Here is a 19,734-nt window from a genome sequence, read left to right on the forward strand (position 1 = left end):
AGAATTAGATGTGGTGTTGGCTGTATAACTTTGTGAATATATTGTTTATATATACCATATATATATAGAGAGAGAGAGAGAGAATTGGGCACTTTGAAACGGGTGAATTTTATGGTGTGTGAAGTAAATCTCAGTAAAACTCACACACACACACAAACAAATCAAAAATTTTTTTCAGTATGAGACAGAAAATGTGAATAAAAAACACAGGTATTATCTGAATATTTAGTTTTAATGCCAGCTATACTAACCAGCTTTCAAGATTATCTTGAATCAACCTCTGCCTATATACACATTTATATAGTTCACTCGCACATAATTTGGTCTATATGACCAACAAAATTCAGTAGAAACAATGGTATGTATCTTCCAAGATTAGATTATGAAGGCACTGTGGCTTCCATCCTGGTCACTCTCTCTTGCATCAATCTGTCTTGGGGAAGCCAGCCATGCAGTGCGTGGCATGAAAAATCCAAGACGTAAGGAACTGAAGCTTCCTCCCAATAGCCAGGCAAGTGAGTTGAGGTCAAGCCTTTAGAGAGAAGCAGCATGGGCTAATAGCTTGATTGTGACCTCATGGGAGAACCTGAACTAGAACTACATAGCTAAGCTGCTGTCAGAATCCTGGCCCTTAGAAACTGTGTGAGAGAGTTAATTGTTTCAAGCTGCTAAATTTTGAGGCAGTTTGTTATGTAGCAATAGATAATATACATAGGCAAACTTGTAGACATATAGGTGTTGGGTGACAGGTATATAAACATATATTTACATATTTTATTAAATATATAAATATGTGTATAATATACAAATACATAAAAGATATAAATATATTTACATATTTTATTATAATATATACTATATTTTATATATTATTAAATATATATTATTGCATTTACACATGTCCTGTTAGAAAAAGAGTTACAAGAGATGAAGAGAAAAATACACAAAGGAGATAAAAATGAGAGAAAACAAATAAAGTATTGCCAGAGAGTCACATGTTCTTTGAACTTAACAACAGAAAGAAAAGGATAATGCAGAGGTTAACAAAAACAGTAGACCAATGATGAAGACACTAAGGACGACTCCCCATGAAAACCCTAGAGCGTTATATGCATTTTCAGCCAAGGGATCAAGTGCATTAAATAAATATCATAAGTCACAAGCAACCTTAAACATCTAAACTCCTTGAGATATATGTGCACTCAAAAGCAAAATCACCATTAGATGAAATTTTAATGTACTTTTCATGGTTCTTACTTTGAGAGCTTTAGAACAGTGCTGAATAGAGGGTTGAGAGTGGAGTTGAAATAAGTCTTAATGCTAAGATCATTGATCTGATAGTCTGGTGTTACAAGTCCTTAAAATTCAGATCCAGACAGAAATAAAATTATGAACTAAGGAATATTGAAATTTCAAAGTACAGAATACAATGAGCGTTTTAAATCAGTGCAAAGATTATATTTTGCTCAGGGCAAAAGAATATTTTAATCATAATGTTACATGTTGTGTAATGCTCATATAATATAAAGCATCTGAAGTGTGACTACATAAATAAATATGCATTAATTAATATATCCAATTGAAGCAGTCTCCAAAAATGTACACATGGTGGGGGTAGGGCAGAGGGATATGTAGACTGCACTTAAAGGTGCTGCTAATAGATCAATTCTTTTTTCTTTAGTTCTTCCAGTATATATTTTCAAAGGCTATGCTTTCAATACCTTTCAGCTCTACCAATAATCATTTATGAACTGATTTTTCTTCAGAAATAATCTTACAACTTTTAGAACAAAGTTAAGGGTATGAGAATAAAAATGACAAATATAATAGTTAATAATTGCATAATTATTCCATAATTATAATGGTTTATCCTCATAACAACATTATATCCACGTTTTATAGGTGTATAAATAGCAATAGAGAAGTTAAGTAACTTGCACAAGGTCACACGGATTTATTTAATGTTTCTGTCCAGCCATGCATCTTTGTTTCTTTTTTCCCTTCTAATGTCATTCAGTAGCATTCCACTGACTTTCCAATGTATTCTGGCACCTCTGAGGTGTCTCAGAACCTTTAAAGGACTAACAGACAGGTCTTACTAACCTTACTAACAGGTTAGTCTTACTATGTCTTAATCTCTGAGTTTCTGTGATATTCACAGTCAGTAATAGATCACCACCAATCCTTGTAGAGGAAAAAAGAAAAGTTCCTTATTTTCTGCTGTTTTGTGGTCTTGGAGGAAGAAAGAAATAACAACAAAACAAAAATTAGGCAAAGAAAAGCAAAAGATCCAAATCCCAAACTTCATCAGAATTTACAATCAAAATGATTGAAAATTTGCCTAAATATTTCTGAGCAAATTTAATCAAAATCAGCCTTTTCATTGAAATCCTCTCAACACAAAATGGGATATGAAAGAAAAAAAATGAATACTCATATTCATTGATCAAAAGTCATGTAATAATATATTGCTAGAGCCATAAGCAACCTCATTTTACACATGAAGACAGTGAGACCCAAAAATCTGTGTGTAACCCAAGGTCACACTGTTAGGATCAGGGAGTAAATCTCTTTTTTCCTATTACACAGTTTTTTGTTATTCACTGCAATTTTTATAAATGCTTATATTCAAGGTTCTCGCTCACTGGTGCTTTGTCCAATATATTGTTACAAGTTCCTATCCTCACCACTTTCTTTCTTGCATAAAATGATGAGTATGTAGCTAAGAATTACATATTTGAAAGAACATTTTGGATTATATTAGGTTTTAGTAAAAGTATTAGGTACTTCTAGTTGAACTGCTAGGTACTAAGAAGTACTCGGGTACTTCTAAGTACATATTAATACGTATAGTTACATATTAATTGTCCACAAACTAATTAATGGAATTTCTAGATCGCTGACTCAATCTGATTTTGTCAGAAAAAATGAGTACATTTGTATGTTCTTATGTAGGCACATTCACACACATGCGTGCACATGCACAAAACCTGTTGAATTAATGTCAGAGATTCATGGATTTCCTCAGTCTATCCACGAGCCTTGGACTTCATTTTAGATCATTGTTGAATTATCTTTCTTTTTTACTGCTTATAATGACTATTTTCCTCCTTAATAATGTAAACCCCTGAAAGTTGGTAGATATAGTACCATTCTTAGTTAAGTTTATTTGTTAGTCTGATTGATAGTTGGTGAGAGTTGCTGAAAAGGAAAGAAGCAAACTATTTGTTTACATGAAGTTTAGGAATTTATTAGGTACTGTATTTATCCAGGTCATCCTTATTTCCTATTTGCATAGATGACTGACATTCAGCTAGATGCATTATGATAGAAAGAAAGAAAACTTTGAGTTTAGAAGATTGCTACCTTTTATAATTATATTCTAGAGTTAATAAATTGGACCTTGATTTTGAGAGTTTTCACAACATTCATGTAAGATATAAATAAAAGTCTTCAGAGGTGACAAAGTGACAAAAATCACTTTCTGAGGATTTTTTAAAAATAATGAGCAAAGCAAAATGCTCCTGGGTTGAGAATACTTATGCCGGTTTTACCTGAAAGCAAATATTTTGCCTTTGTAATAGAATCTTCAGGAATACGGTCTATAATGGAACTGCTGACAAATCCTTAACTATGGAGTTGCTATTGGGTACAACAATAATGCCTTACACATTTCTTTGTGAAAAAATCGAAAGCAGCAATAATAAAGGTTTGTTTTATAATATTGAAATTCTCTTTTTTTCCTCTCTCTCTCTGTTTTTTTAACCTCCAGGGAGAAAAACAATTAGAGAAAAACAATCTAGCCAAATAGACTGGGAAACAGTCTGACTATCTACGCCTCATTACCCTCCCTCTTTCTCCTCTCACATTTTCCACAAATGGCTTGATTATGTTTACCTGACATCCTCACACTTCCCTGCTGACTGGCTGTGGGCGCTTTGAAGACAAGAGAAACAACGTTTTCCACAAACGTCTATACTCCCTTGTAGAGGGGCCAGCCTTTGTGAATACCTAGTTGTAACTTCAATATGCCCATGACTGTACTTTCTCAGAATTCAAAAGCACTTTATGAAACTAGTCTTGAACAATAGATGTAAGTGGAATCAGGATTGCTCTGGGGGTGCGAACACTCCAAGTTAGCTAAGCAAACACAGAATCAGAGGTTAGGAATTCATGCCCTGAATAAGTAGCATGCCCCCTAAAAGGCTGATCAAATGCTGAACTCCTTTATACTTTCAAAAGTCGGGGCTTTAGAAATATGGCTGCCATGTTTTGATGTCCTTTACTCCCAAATACAGCAGGATAATGGCCTCTAACTGTTGCACTGAAATAAGGTGCTTTTTCCAAGATGAAGCTCTTTGCAAGCACTGTCTGGGATGAGAGTTGTAGAGAAATAACAAGCAGCAGAGCTGATTTTCCTGAACTCTCTTTATGGACTGAGCCATCAATCTATAACAATGTGAAGGCTTCAGAGATTCCCTAGTTGCCCTCATAAGAAACAGACATCATTCTATTTTCGGACAGTTCAGGTAGTGGAAGTAGGCACATTTTCCCCATAGTCACCAGGCTATGAATCTGAGTAATTAATCTACTGACAATTAGATGTTATGCTTCAAATTAGAAACCAGTATTACACGTGTGAATTAATGGCATTTCATTATGCATTACTGCCTCTGTCAATAAACTGTGACTAGATTTAAGCTTTGCAGGTGTGAGGTAACTCAGGAGAGTTCTGTTCAAGTCCAGTTTCAATCAAGGGCAGTATGAAATGATGAATGTAGGAACCAAAATACACTGAATATGTCTTAGAGGCAAAACCATCTAGAGCTTCCCAGTGTGTGTGAGTCAAATTCCTTGCATGCTGGAGAGAGCAGAGCATTGCGGGAATGAAAAGTAAATACAGATTTAAAATCCTGAGTGACTCTCAACCTACACGACAGATTAAACAAGTCACATTTATGGATTTTAAGTTAGACTGGTCACAAACTGACCGAGCTCATTGAGTAGAAAGAACTTGGTCTGGGCTTATGAACCCTAAATCACTGAAATGCAAGCTTTGTTTAGCAAGTAACAAAACTGAATCAAGAGCAGAAGCTGAATTTAATAGAGACCCCTGTGATTCTCCTCTCTCATTTGCAACCTCCAACTTCACTGGCTTGTTACAGCTGAATAGGTAGCATTTATGCAGTGAATAAAAGGCTGCCTTCCCTACCTCTTCACCCCTCTTCTCAAATCATGCAGTATTTCCAAACTCAGCCTGCTATTTTAAATGAAAAGAAATGCTGTAGCCCTATCTCTACATTAGTGGAGCATGGAGGACAATTTAGGTCAGCTCAAAATATTAATCAGTGGAGAAGCCCTCCTTCTCAGCCCTTACCAAGGGTTGGCCTTGGCCTGTTATTTCAAAGCGAAATTTGCTTTTTTTGTATGAGTGTATAGCGGTCACATAACACTAGCTTGCCACTGGTAAGGGTACTCCCCACTGTGTGTCTAAGTAAGGTTGAGAAAGCAATTCATTTTTCAGATTTGGAATATTGCCACTTCTAAACGGATTTTACTATTTTCACTTCAAACACACTTACACACATGTAGGAGTCTCTCATATTTACTACATTTATTTTTCTGTATACATAATTAAGTGAGGTAATATAAAGGAAATTTAATGCTTTTTACTGTATTCCAAATCCTTGTATTCGGCTTTCTTTCCAAAATTATCTCTCTGCCATCCTAAATTCTTCTCCCTCTCTCTAGTCTCCTTGTATATAATAATAGGTTAAATATTGGATTTTCCATTGGAGCACATCATGATTCCAGGTACTGCCCCACTGCCCGGCTGCTTCACTGAATCTGATCATGACTAGTGAGCCTCTTGTCTGTACCTGGATTAGACAGTATATACATATCTATTTCATTCTTTTAGTTTACTCACACTAACATCTGTAGCCCTGAATGATGGGAATTCATGGATTTCTCTTCTTAAAAAACAACGTAACTTTTGAGAAAGTCAGTGTATCTGTAATTTGACTTTGCCAGTGCTGTTGCAAGCTCTATAGTTTCAGTTAGTCAAATTTACAACCCTAAAGCAATATTCTCTTTCCCTCTTCTCTATCATTTAAAACTGTAATTAGTTCGCTCCAAAGCATTTCTAAAATCTACATTTAATCTATAATTTTTGTGGGCATCTTCATCCCTAAATGCCATGCAGTTTGTCTGTGCAAGAACCTATGTGCTGAATTTACACACGTGGATTTGAAGTCTCTAATCTTCCACGTGGTTCTATTCACTCCAGTAAGAATCACCTTTGTCAAGTATCAATTTCTCTTTCAGAGGCCAACATATCCTTGTAATTGCATCTCAAATTATAGTTAAGGGATCCTCTTGTGACTGTTAATTACTAGGTTCAACAAAATGAGAAAAGAGGAGGAGAATTAAATTTGTCTATCCTGTGCTATGTATTTTATATGCATCCTCTCACTTTAGACTCAGGGTAAACCTGAGAAGAAGGGAGTATTATTTCCTTTGTACAAGTGAAGAAAGTGAGGCTTATACCTATCATGAAATGTACTTTAAATTCCCAAAGCCGACAAAAATTTAGGCCCTTTTTACTCCCCTTCTCTAAAAAGGGACAAGGGAATAAGGAGGGTGGGGAGAGCAGGAATGACATTTGCCACTGCCAGGAAACAAGAATGCTATACTTAAGGGTAACTGACCGGGTAACAATGACCTGCTTCTTTCATTAATTCACACATGCATGTCCTGTATAACCTCTAAATATTTTTCTTCAATACTTGCACAGGTGATGTGTGAGTGCTTGAGATATAAAAGAGTGTTACAAAAGAAAACAGAGGGAAACACTGCCCAAATTAACCCATATTCCAGAGTATATACTAATTGTGTCCATGTACTTTTGTTGAAAAACATATAACATAAATGATAGAGCCATGATATCAAAATTTAATAACATGAATATACATGCTTAAAAATCACTGAAATTACAAGCTGCACTTGTAATTTCATGATCAGGCATACCCTGATGACTGTTTTAATTTAAGCAGATATATTTGTCAATTTGAATTAAAGTGTACATTGCATGGGGTATGAATGGTTCCTTTCAAGTACTTGTTAGGGCAGTATGCAATAACAATATTAAACAATAAACAACTCATATAAATACTGGGAAAGAAATATTTTGAGAAATACTATAAAGATAAAAGCAGTTAAACATAATAGGCTATGTTTAAGTTCACAAAATTACATGTTTCTCTTACCCCTCTCCCCCCACAAAAATGTTAAAGGAAACATCATTTGCTGTTATATTCAAAGATCTTGAGTATGACTTAGACGACAATAAATATTCCATCTTTGTAATTACTTAATTTGTATAAATGTCCCAAATATGTATTTTATTTATGAAAGATATAATGTAATAGTAGAGAAAGACCCAGGAAACATATAAAAAGAATAAAGTGCTGAGATTTGGAGATTAAAATAATATCTACCAACTAGGCTTTGGTACTACTCTCACTTGGAGATAAATTTGTTTTGTAGTAGATTGGTAGGTATGAATAGATTTGTTGTACTAAAAGCAACCTCTATACGTCACTAGATACTGATTCATTTCCCTGTACGCATCCTCAGGCTGTCCTTAGAACCTCTGGGGTGTGCTTGTCGGTGCTGTGCAGTGACTTAGTATAAGTGGCAGAGCTACTGACAAGAGAGAATGCATGAGTCCAGCAGAATCAGCCAGTGCTGGAGTTTACTTCCAAGGGTTTCCACTGAGTCACACCACTCAAAGCAATAGACTGTTTGGTTTGACAAATGAAATAACTCGCAAATGGTCTGCTTTCCAAATATGTTTTATATTAGCCCTGGCTAAGAACAGTGGTCTTCTGTGAATTTCAACACATGTGCCTCTAGCGTACAGTATGGCCCTGGTGAAAGACATGAGGTGAAGCAACAATCCTGCCCTTGCCTTCATCATCATTTGATCCAAAAGGTGATTTCTGCCTTGAGGCAGAAAACAAAAACAACTATGCAGTGTTTTACCTACTTAGTATCAAAGAAATTTAATTACTGATTTAAGAGGAAAAACAATGATGTGTATATATGAAGAACTAATTTTTTTTCTCATAAGCTTTTTACTTATTTATTTTTCCTTCCAGTTTTATTGAGATGTAATTGACCTATAGCATATAAGTTTAAGGTGTAGAGCATAATGATTTGACTCACATACATCATAAAATGATTACCACAATAAGTTTAGTGAACGTCTATCATCTCATATATATATATAGATACAATATAGAAGAAAAAGAAAAGAATATTTTTTCCTTGTGATGAGAACTCAAGATTTACTCTCTTAAAAACTTTCATATATAACATAGAGTAGTGTTAATTATATTTATCATTTTGTACATTACATCCCTAGTACTTGGTTATCTTATAACTGGAAATTTGTACCTTCTGGCTACATCCAATTTCCCCTTCTCCCCCACCCCTTTTGGCCTCTGGTAACCACAAATCTGATCTCTTTTTCTATGAGTTTGCTTATTATTTTTTGAACTATAATTGACCTACAACACTATGTTAGTTCCTGGTGCACAACACAGTGATTCGATACTTCTGTATATTACAAAATTATCACCACGATAAGTTACCATCTTCCACCATATAAAGATATTACACTATTATTGACTATATTCCTAACACTGTACATTTCATCCCCTTGACTCATTTATTTTGTAATTGGAAGTTTGTACCTCTTAATCTCTCTCACCTATTTCTCTCCTTCCCCACACAATCCCTGGGCCTCTGTCAACCACTTATTGATTCTCTGTATCTATGACTCGGTTTCTGTTTTGTTATCTTTGTTTATTTGTTTTGTTTTTTAGATTCCACATATAAGTAAAATCATACAATATTTGTCTTCCTCTGACTTATTTCACTTAGCAGAATACCCTCTAGATCCGTCCAAGTTGTCACAAATGGCACAATTTCATTCTTTTTTATGGCTGAGTAATAGTCCACTGTATACATATACCACATCTTTTACCATTCATCTATGAATGGACACAAGTTCCTTCCATATCTTGGCTATTGTAAATAATGCTGCAATAAACATAGGGGTGCATGTATCTTTTCTAATTAGTGTTTTAATTTTCTTCTGAAAAATACCCACGAGTGGAATTGCTGGATCACATGGTAGTTCTATTTCTAATTTTTTGAGGAACCTCCATACTGTTTTCTACACTGGCTGTACCAGTTTATTATACATTCCTACCAAAAGTGTACAGGGGCTCTCTTTTCTCCAACACTTGTTATTTGCTGCTTAAAGGAAAAAATGATGATGCATATATATAAAGGATTAAATTTATGTAAGAATTTCATTGAAAATGTAAAGGAGCATAAAAGAAAGAATAAGAGGAATTAAATAAAAACATTCAATCTTAAGTCATTGATTAAAACCTATTTAGTAGGAAAGCAAATAATTATCATGTGAACAAATAGTTATTGAGAGCTTACCTTGTGCCACCAGTCCTAAACACTTGGCACGTTTCATCGCATTTATTCTCAAGATACCAGAACAAAGCACGTAATATTACTATCACTATTTTACAAATGAATAACTGAAGCTCAGAAAGGTTAAGTAACTTCCCTCAGATAAATTTCATTGCTGAGGGTTGACAATGAGATAATAACTAAATGATTAATAAAGCTAATTGACCATATTCAGATATATATTGAATCTTAATTTTAATAATAGGAGTTAACAAGCAGCAAATGCATAGTACTTCATATGCTTCACCTGGTTCTATTCTGGTAACAACACTTTGGTTAGAAATATTAATTGTTATCACTTTACATTTAACAAAAGTTAGGCTTGAACAGGGTAAGGAACTTTTTCAAAATCACTCAAGTAGTAAGTATTAAAAGTGAGTGCTCGGATAAAAACTACCCACTTAACTCCAGAACTATTTCCCTTATCTACTATTACATTATAATTTTATTTTCCCCAGTCTAAGAAGCTATGCCATACACAATGCACCCAAGCGTGCACGCACACACACACACACAAACTTATATGTTATTTTGTCATTACTCTAATGAGAATAATAATACATATAGAAAACAGGAATACATGTGTCATAGGAAAAAGCAAAATCTTTGTGTATACTCTAATAGATTACTCGCCTTCTGCCTGTACCAGAGAAAGATTCCAAATTTTATGTTGTAATAAAAAGGACGGGCACATGTTTCAGACCATTGACCAATGCTGCTTCAAAATTTTAATGTGAAAAATGGAACATCAAGAATAGACTTCTACGTGAAATACATTGTCCTGTACTTTGCCTCTGGAGAAACACACAATCAGATTCTATACAGTATAAATATATATCATTTAAATAATTCAGAATACCTAAGGGGATTGAAATAAAAAAGAAGGTTGCAAGTCTTTTGAAATAGTTGCTACAGTATGACATTTTTTAAAAAAAAGCCGATATTGCTCATATTTATTTCTCCTTTTTTTCCTATGTAGTGTTCAAGAACTTATAAAAGTGCATAATTTTTAGCCTCTTATTTATTTATATGAGGTAATTCTGGCATACATACCACCATGGACACTAACATATGTGACAATGCAGCAAATAAAAACATGCTTCATTTATTAAGATGCATAGGAGTGCTGTTAGTTTGTAACCAATTTCTGTACATAATATATTTTTGATGATTAGTTGCCTAGTTCTCTTCAGAACTTGGAAAAAAAGATGGGAATGTAGATATAAGCTACAGAATATTAATGGCATCGTATGGTTTGCACTGGCCTTGGCCACTCTATTGGATCAGGGCTTGAGAGTCACATATGTTATAATCCAATCCACCACACGTAGCGGAACCATACTGACTCTACAGTTAGCTTCACCTTAGGCCTGCAGTCCTATTCCATTCCCTGTCTGCGTGACTGAGTTTTAGCCTATTCACGAGGAACGTGCCCAAGCCAGATAAGTTCCCGGTCAACTTTTACCCTTGCCTTCATCTGATATGAAAACTGGAAGAATGTCTTCTACTGATGCAGATGGTTAATGGTCATGAGACCCCCAGCGGGAGGGAAAAACCCCTGGCTCCAGTTGCTTCTGACACACTTCTCACATAGTAGTCAAACTCTACTTTTAGCTTTGGCCCCTTTTAAATCTCCCTGTAACCCTTTCAGCAGAGTAGAGTGCCTCTGTGAATGCCTCTGGATCTTGTCTGCCAGACCGCGCCTGTATGTAAGTTACTCACAGTAAACTTCATAAGTGTACTTTATGGAGCTGCCTTCTTCATTTTTGGTCTTAAAGTTCCTTCTCAGTTCAGAGGATATTTATTCAATATCTCCACCTCCCAACAACCATAAAGTCTAATTCTCAGATTGCAGACCTCCTCCCTTGGAAGCCACAAAATAAACCAGCTCACCTCCTTGGGACAGTGACTTTAATATTCTTCAAAATATTTTTATATGCAAATAAACACAGGCATGTCATGGAAAAGAGGTAACAATCCCCAAATTCTTTTAAATGAAAGGACAATAGTTAAAATTTACATGTACAGAAATCCCCTTAAGATTCCATGCCCAGCCCCCCATTTTTCCATTATAGGTACCCCCTATTTGGGGCTTCTTAAGAGGAAACATATGAATACCTCAGAAGATACCTTGATGGAGTATGAGGTAGGAAGAAGTTATGTCATCACCAGTACTGACCTGGGTGACAACTTATTTCCTTCCCTGGCTAGCAAGCACAGCACACTTGCATTTAGGTCTCTTGCCTTCATGTTTTTATGACAAAATTAGTCTCCAGCCAAGGGTAGTGTTTTACAATCACTTTTGCCCACTCACAGACTAGGATATAAGCACACATAAATGAGCTTACAAAGATATCTTATATGTCTTAAGATCATAAATACACACTGCTTGAATTGGAGTGAAGAGACATCAAAAAAAATCTTAAAGAAAAAGGGACTTCCCTGGTGATCCAGTGGTTAAGACTTTGCCTTCCAATGCAGGGGGTGCGGGTTCGATCCCTCATCAAGGAGCTAAGATCCCACATGCCTTGCAGCCAAAAAACCAAAACGTAAAAAAACAGAAGCAGTATTGTAACAAATTCAATAAAGACTTTAAAAAAGGTCCACATCAAAAAAATCTTAAAAAAAAAAGAGAGATGGCCCATTAGAAGTCTAGGGTTTTGATCTAGGTTATATATATATTTGTTTTATTTTGCCCACTCATTTTTTCTTACAAAGAGAGATTTTAGATCCAAACAAAAGTCTGTATTATCAGCTTCTCTTAAGACAGGAAGATCTGGCAGCAAGTTGCTTACATTCTTGAACAGCAACAATCTGCAGTATCCCAAATAGGGAATGACACTCCATACATATTATTTGTTCTTTGGTTGGCCACAGTCCCCACCACTCCCTATTATTTACTGCTTTCATCTATCTCTGTTATTTATTTCACCTCTGTGGCATTTGAGCGTCAAGACAATTAAAACAAGCACATACTAATTCACTATTTTGACTACTAAGTCATCCATCAAGTAAAGCATTTTAGTAAATATGACTGACTGCTTATAAATTGAAACAGAATAACTATGATACATACATCTCATGGTAGCACTAATCCATTGTTTGCCAAATGTCAATGTATGTACATTACTTTAAATTAATGGTAAATTTCCAGGTTAAAAAAATTAAGGGATGAACGAAGAGAGAAATTACTTAAAGAAATTGAAATTGATTATCTACCTAACCCAAGTGCAAGACCATAAGAACATTTTTGTTAGGGAAAGAGGATGTCAACAATTTAACCACCTTGTGAACTAAGTGATTCAGTCTTCAATTGTGGGATGTCTACAACTAAGGTTAGCCGTTTACTCATAATCTAACAATCTTGGCTTACTTTCAATAATGACAAGTATGCATAATGATGGTAATTTGATTGGATTTAGTTTTATATTACATGATTTTACAGAATTTGTAGTCAAAATACAAATGTATTTTATCTAATTAGTAAAGCCTGATGTATTTCTCCTATAAATCTCTTATTCTTGAATAACAAGTTCAGAAATGTTAATCATCAGTATGGACAAACTAATGCTTATTAGTGAGTATAATCCGTCCTTTTCAGAACTTGTTAGAGATGAGAAAAACAAAAAAATAAAACAAAATGCAATGGTCAAAATGACTTGTGTTTATAATTAAATGTAAGGCATCCTGAAAAGCAATTTACCCATTTACTTACATTTTTAGAGCTTTTTGTTCATTAAGGTGTCCAAAAGTAGGACTCAAAATAAGAAAAAAACTTACCCTTTTGCAGTGATAAATTTTCAGATATTTTCCAATAGACATTCAAAGAAGAGAAGAAAATGAAATAGATCTTTATATCTAATATTCTATTTGTTTTGACTGATAGTTTTATGTACATATTGGATGCTAAAACCTACTTTATTTTGGACAAAAAAAGAATTAGCCAAAATTATTTCAAAAGAATAAGCATTGTTTTAAAGATAATTAAGTATTTTTGTCAAAATATATGTATTTAAATCATACTAAATTAATTGTTTTTAGACTATTAGATGACTTGGTAATACATTTTTATCTCAGTGCCAATTTGGGAGATAGGAAATCCAACCCTTACCATGATTAATCCTGAGATCTTAAGAAACAAACTTTTATTTTCAGGCCTTAGTTTCTTCAGACAGTGACCCTTTAACTCACAAATTCGGATATAGATTGCTTTGATTTTAATATGTATTTCTGGAAATAAAATTGCCAATTTCTAAACAATTCATTTCAACTCCTTATGGAAAGTGCCATAATAATTATTATAATGGTTATAATTCTCCTCTTTCCTCTTTTTCATCACCTAATAGCTTTTCAGAATACCATAGAAGATAAACACCTGATTTGTTATTTTCAGTCAACCATCCTAGTCTTCAGATTGATTCTGAACAAATCACATTGGATTCCTAATCAAGGCTCCATAAAATATGTATTATTTTTATGAACAGAGTGGGAAATACAATCAGAGAAAAGATAGAAATAAGAAATTGGAAGTAGAAAACTTGGATAGACAGAAAATTATCACGATTTCCAGATGACAGAATTTGATACCTACAAACACAAGAAAAACAACTACAAAATGGTTTCATATTATAAGAGAATGTGCTTAAATAGCTACTTACAAGATTTATTTCTTTACAAAAAGTAGCTTTCCCATATTTGAAGAAGAAAAACATTATGGATATCAATTAAAGTGAAGAACCCATCTACTAAAGCAATAATAAGATAAAATACTGAAAAACAAAGTTGGAATAAATAAAAACGCCCTATGAAGAAAACTTTAAAGCACCACTGAGGAACATAAAACCAAAAAAGATGAGCAAATGACAATACATATTCTGTCATTTGCTAGGAAAACTCAGTATTAATTCTATGAGGTCTAATTTGAAAATATAATCACAGTAAAATGTTATTTTTTTTTTTACCTTACTGGAAATAGTGATGCTAATTCCAAACTTATTCTAAAAATAAAATAAAATAATTCAGCATCTGTACATGCAGAGTCTCACAAATCAATGGAAAATACAGAATTCAAAGATAGACATGGCTGAAACAATGATGTAGTGTGTGAGTAGAATACTTTTTGCAATTTATTTAAATCTTAATTTACTCTTTTAAATGCCTGAAGTACAGCACATATGTAGAGACTATGAACTCTACAGTTTAATGATGCTTTACAAAGTGAACATACAGCCATAGGCCAATGAAGATATAGAACATTACCGACATCCCAGAAGTCTCCATATCATTCTCTCCCAGTTATTAGCATTTCCAAAAGCAATTTACTCATTTGGTTAAGCTTTACATAAGTGAAAGCAAATAGTACATATTATTTTGTGTCTAGCTTCTTTCACTCACCATTAAGTGAGTGAGATTTATCACTTTGTTGCTTATAGCCATAGTTTACTATTTCACTGTTGGTGGACATCTTTGTTGTTCAAATTTTTTGGAAAAACTGACATTCATGGTCTGCATTTAATAGATCAGAGAGTATTTATAAGCTCAGATTTAGTATAATAAATATTGAAGAAGTGTTTTCTAAAGCAGTATACCAATTTGCATTCCAACCAGTAGTGAATGAGTTTTTCATTTGCTCCTCATCCTCATCAACTCTTGAAATCATTTTTGTTTGTTTGTTTTTTTAGCTTTTTATGACTGTTGTGGTAGGTACATGGTGGTATTTAATTGTGTCTTTTTTCTTTATTTCCCACATGACTACTTACGTTGAAATTCTTTACATAGGCTGTTTGATCATTTGGATATCATCTTTGTAAGGAATTAATTCAAAATTTTCTATTTTATAAAATGTGGGTTGTCTTTTTTCTTATTGATATTTAGAAATTCTTTGTTTATTCTGGATACAAATCTTTTGTTGGATATAAATATCTTTTCTCACTCTGTGGCTTGCCTTTTCTCTCTCCTAATGGTTTCTTCTTGCTGAACAAAACTTTCTAATTTTAATGGAGTTCAATCATCAGTATTTTTCTTTATGATTATTGCTTTTCGCTGCTAGCTTAAAAATTCCTTGCCTCCTCCAGAGTCATAAAGATATTTCTGCCTTATCATCCAAATAGTTCTAAATTTTGATTTTATGTATGGTATGAAGTAGAAAGGTTTATATTTTCTTACACAGGTATATAATTAACCCAGTCTTATTTATTAGAAAGAGCATCCTTCCTTACCAAATTGCAGAGGCATCTTTGTCTTAAATCAGGCTAATTTCTGTACTATTTATTCTATTTCATTAGTCTACTCGTCTATTCTTGAGTAACAGCACTGTTTTAATAACTATGACTTTATTATACATCTTGATGACAATTATATCCTCCAGCAAGGTTCATTTCCTCAAGATTGTCTTCACTATTCTTGATTATCTCATTTCTACATGAGTTGAAATCAGCTTGTCAACTTAACATGCTGAACTTTTTACTGAGACTGCATTGAATCTATAGTTTTACTCAAGGAGAAGTGACAAGTTTACAATATATGATCTCCATTGATTAATCTTCCTTACTTTATCTCATATATATCTTTTTCTTGGTATAGAAGTCTTATTCAAGTTTTTTAGCTTTATATTTTGATAAATGATATATTTTCAAAATTACATTTCTTAATTGTTTCTAAGTGAAAAATGCAGTTAACTTTTATATTGATATTTAATCCAGTGACCTTTTTAAAGTGACATATTAATTTTAATCATCTCTTTCTAACATTCTTTTGAATTCCTATGTACTATATAATGTCATCTGTGAATAAGGACAGTGTTACTTCATCCTTCTCAATACTTATATCTTTTATTTCTTTTTCTTCCATCACTGAATTCCCTCAAATGAAATATTGAATAGAAATTGTATTACAAAGCTTCTCCATCTCTATCTCATTCCTAGTTTCACAGTGAAATTTTACAATATATCACCATTAAATAGGATGTTTACTGTAGAATTTTGGTCAATACTCTGTTGTATTAAGTAAGCTCCCTTCTGTTCTTGGTCTGCTAATTCTTTATAAAATTCACGGATAGCTGATGAATTTTGTTAAATATTTTTTTTAGTGTCTACTTGTATGGTCATATGATTTTCCTCCCAAATCTTGTTAATGTGGAGGATCACACTGATTCATTTTAAATGCTAAACCTATCTTGAATTTGTAGAATAAATAAATTTTACAGGATGTCTTTTTTAATATGCCTGAATTCATTTTTTTAATGATTTTTTCCTCACTGTTTATGAGTTGTCCCATTCTCTCACCATTCCTGGGACTCCAGTTGTGTGAATATTATTTATTTCTTCCATATACCTTATATCTCTTATGGCTTTTAATACATTTTCAATTATTTTTTTTCTCTCCAGACTTCAGTTTGAAATTTTCTACTAAACTATTTTTTTCTTCACTAATTATCTTTCCTTTTCTGTCTAGTGTGCTGTTAAAGCCTACTGAATTATAATTTCAGTTATTTTATTTTTAATTTTGGAATATTCATTTGATTTTTCTGTGTGTAGAGTTCAAGCAGGTCTGCTAAAATTCTCCACCTTTCTATATTATTGACCATATAAATTAACATTATTTAAAAATATCTGTTACCCCAATGGTCTGTTTCCATTTCCTATGTTTTTCTCTAGGTTTTTTAGTTATTTTATTCTGTTACTTGATATAACTGGGTCAATATTATTGAGGCTTTTAACATTAGTAAAGGCTCTGGATATTAAGTTTTTCCTGAAGAGATTTTCTTCTGGCAGGCAATTCATACCACGTTTACTTACTGTGGGATTGAGGAGATATTTGCTAATATCCTTCTTCACGGTCAAACCCAAGCAAAAGTGGAAACATTTAAAAATTTCTATTTCCAACATGATTTTTCAAAGATTCAGTTTCCTTTAAAAGTGTAAGAGGCTTGTCGCTCCAGAGCCTGGCAGAGAGAGACTTATTCAACCAGTTCAAGTGAAGAAAGAGTACCTGCTAATTAGGTTAGTTTGGGCAGCCATGTATCATTTTCAAAGCATTCAACAAAATTTGTATCAATATTTCCTTAAATGTACTACTGAAATTTACCTTCCACCTCAAACACTTTGACAATTTGCTGAGAACTCTCTCTACAATGAATCCAGATTTTTGTATGTATTAAACGATTCATGTGCTCTTTGTCCAGTTTTACATGCTCAAGGGAACTGATCATCCTTTAACAAAGTTAATCATTTTATAGTATCATTCAGACATTTTAGTTTTCATTTCCTCTCCAAGTTTTTTGAACCCAGCATTTATCTGTGAATAAAGCACTGTATTATGACAATGTCAAGATTTTATTTTATAATAGACGAAACCTCTCCTGGAGCCAGCCACCTATGGGATAACATCGGTAAAGAAGCCAACACAATTCCTCCTGGACAGCACTTTCTAAATATGAAGACAAAAAAATTAAATGTACCTTGACCTTTTTTGTTTCAGACAGAAACTTGCAGCAAGAAAATATCGTTCATGAATTTTGCCAACATTTACAATTTTTACAAGAGCTTGATATCTAATGGTGAAATCTGCTTACTCACCAATCTGGAAGGAGAAGTCATTTTTCCATTTACTGATCTCAAATCTCTTCAGTTTCAGGTGATACTTCTTCAGTATTTCAACTTATACTGATAGAGAGTGGAGTCTTTGATTTATCCAGCTGCATCTTGACCTAACATTTTCTCACTATAACTTTACATGCTTCCATCATTATGTTCTCACCAACCATGTGAAACTTTTCTTTTTTTTGGGGGGGGGGCAATAATTCCTGCTACTAAATAACTTGATTCTTGAAACATTTCATTGAATGCAGCTATTTTTTTTAAAAAGAGCTTTACTGAGTTTAAGATTCCAAGAACTATTTCTCAGTACTTTCCTTGTTGAGTGACTGTGGTTTGTAGTTGTGTCCTTTTGATCTTGTTGCTTCACTTAGAGATTGTTTGCAACAAACTATGTACAATGGGATTAGATAACTTGGATTGTCAGCTCCTGTAAAAATAATTGGCTTTCATGGTAAATATAGGAAGTTTTTGGTTTTATTGCTATAGTTTCATTTTTTCCTTTGTTGCTCTGGCTCACTTACTTTGAAATGACTTTGAAGATTGTGATTGTTTACTTCCAACCTTACCAGAAGTATCTGTAGACCTAAGATAAAGAATCATCCTCTTCAATCTCACACCTCATGTCCAGAAAACACCATACTGGATCCTCAAACATGTTTGTAAAGAGAAACATTAATAAAACAGATGGGTAATAAATAATTTTATGAAAAAATCACAAAAAGTATTAAAAGTTCACAACTCTTTCAGCCTACATATCCACATTTTGCAACATTTACAATAATAGCAAAGCCACAGGAGGACTGCTGACCTACGGTGAATAAAAATTTTGTCTTCGAATCAAGATAGACATTTTCTCTACTGTGCTCCTCATTTCCTTCTGAGCACCAGAAGCACTTTTTTTTTTTTTTTTTTTTGGCTGTGTTGGGTCTTCCTTGCTGAGCGCGGGCTTTCTCTAGTTGCAGCAAGAGGGGGCTACTCTTTGTTGCGGTGTGCATGCTTCTCATTGCGGTGGCTTCTCTTGTTGTGGAGCATGGGTTCTAGGCACGTGGGCTTCTGTAGTTGTGGCACACGGGCTCAGTAGTTGTGGCGCACGGGCTTAGTTGCTCCGCGGCATGTGGGATTTTCCTGGACCAGGGCTTGAACCCGTGTCCCCTGCAGTGGCAGGAGGATTCTTAACCACTGTGCCACCAGGGAAGCCCCCAGAAGCACTTTTAAAGTCCATATTTCTGCTAACATTCTGTTCAAGGCAATCTAGGCTTTTTCTATGAAGTGCTTCAAATTTCTTCCATTATTTACCACTATCCAATTCCAAAGTCACTTTCACATATTGAGTCAGGGCAGGCTGGAAACTTTCAGGCAGGAGCCGCTACTGCAGTCTACAGGTGAGATTTCTGCTCCCCAGGGAAACCTCCATTCTGCTCTAAGCCCTTTCTGCTGATTAGATCAGCCAATGCAGATTATCAAGGATAATCTCCTGTACATAAAGTTAACTGATGGTAGACATTAATCACATCTAAAATATAGCACCATTGCAACACTTAAGATTTATGTGTGTTTGAAAAACTGGGTCCTATAGCCT

The sequence above is a fragment of the Balaenoptera ricei genome, chromosome 5 (genome assembly GCF_028023285.1).
Source record: "Balaenoptera ricei isolate mBalRic1 chromosome 5, mBalRic1.hap2, whole genome shotgun sequence".
Classification (NCBI taxonomy): Eukaryota; Metazoa; Chordata; class Mammalia; order Artiodactyla; family Balaenopteridae; genus Balaenoptera; species Balaenoptera ricei.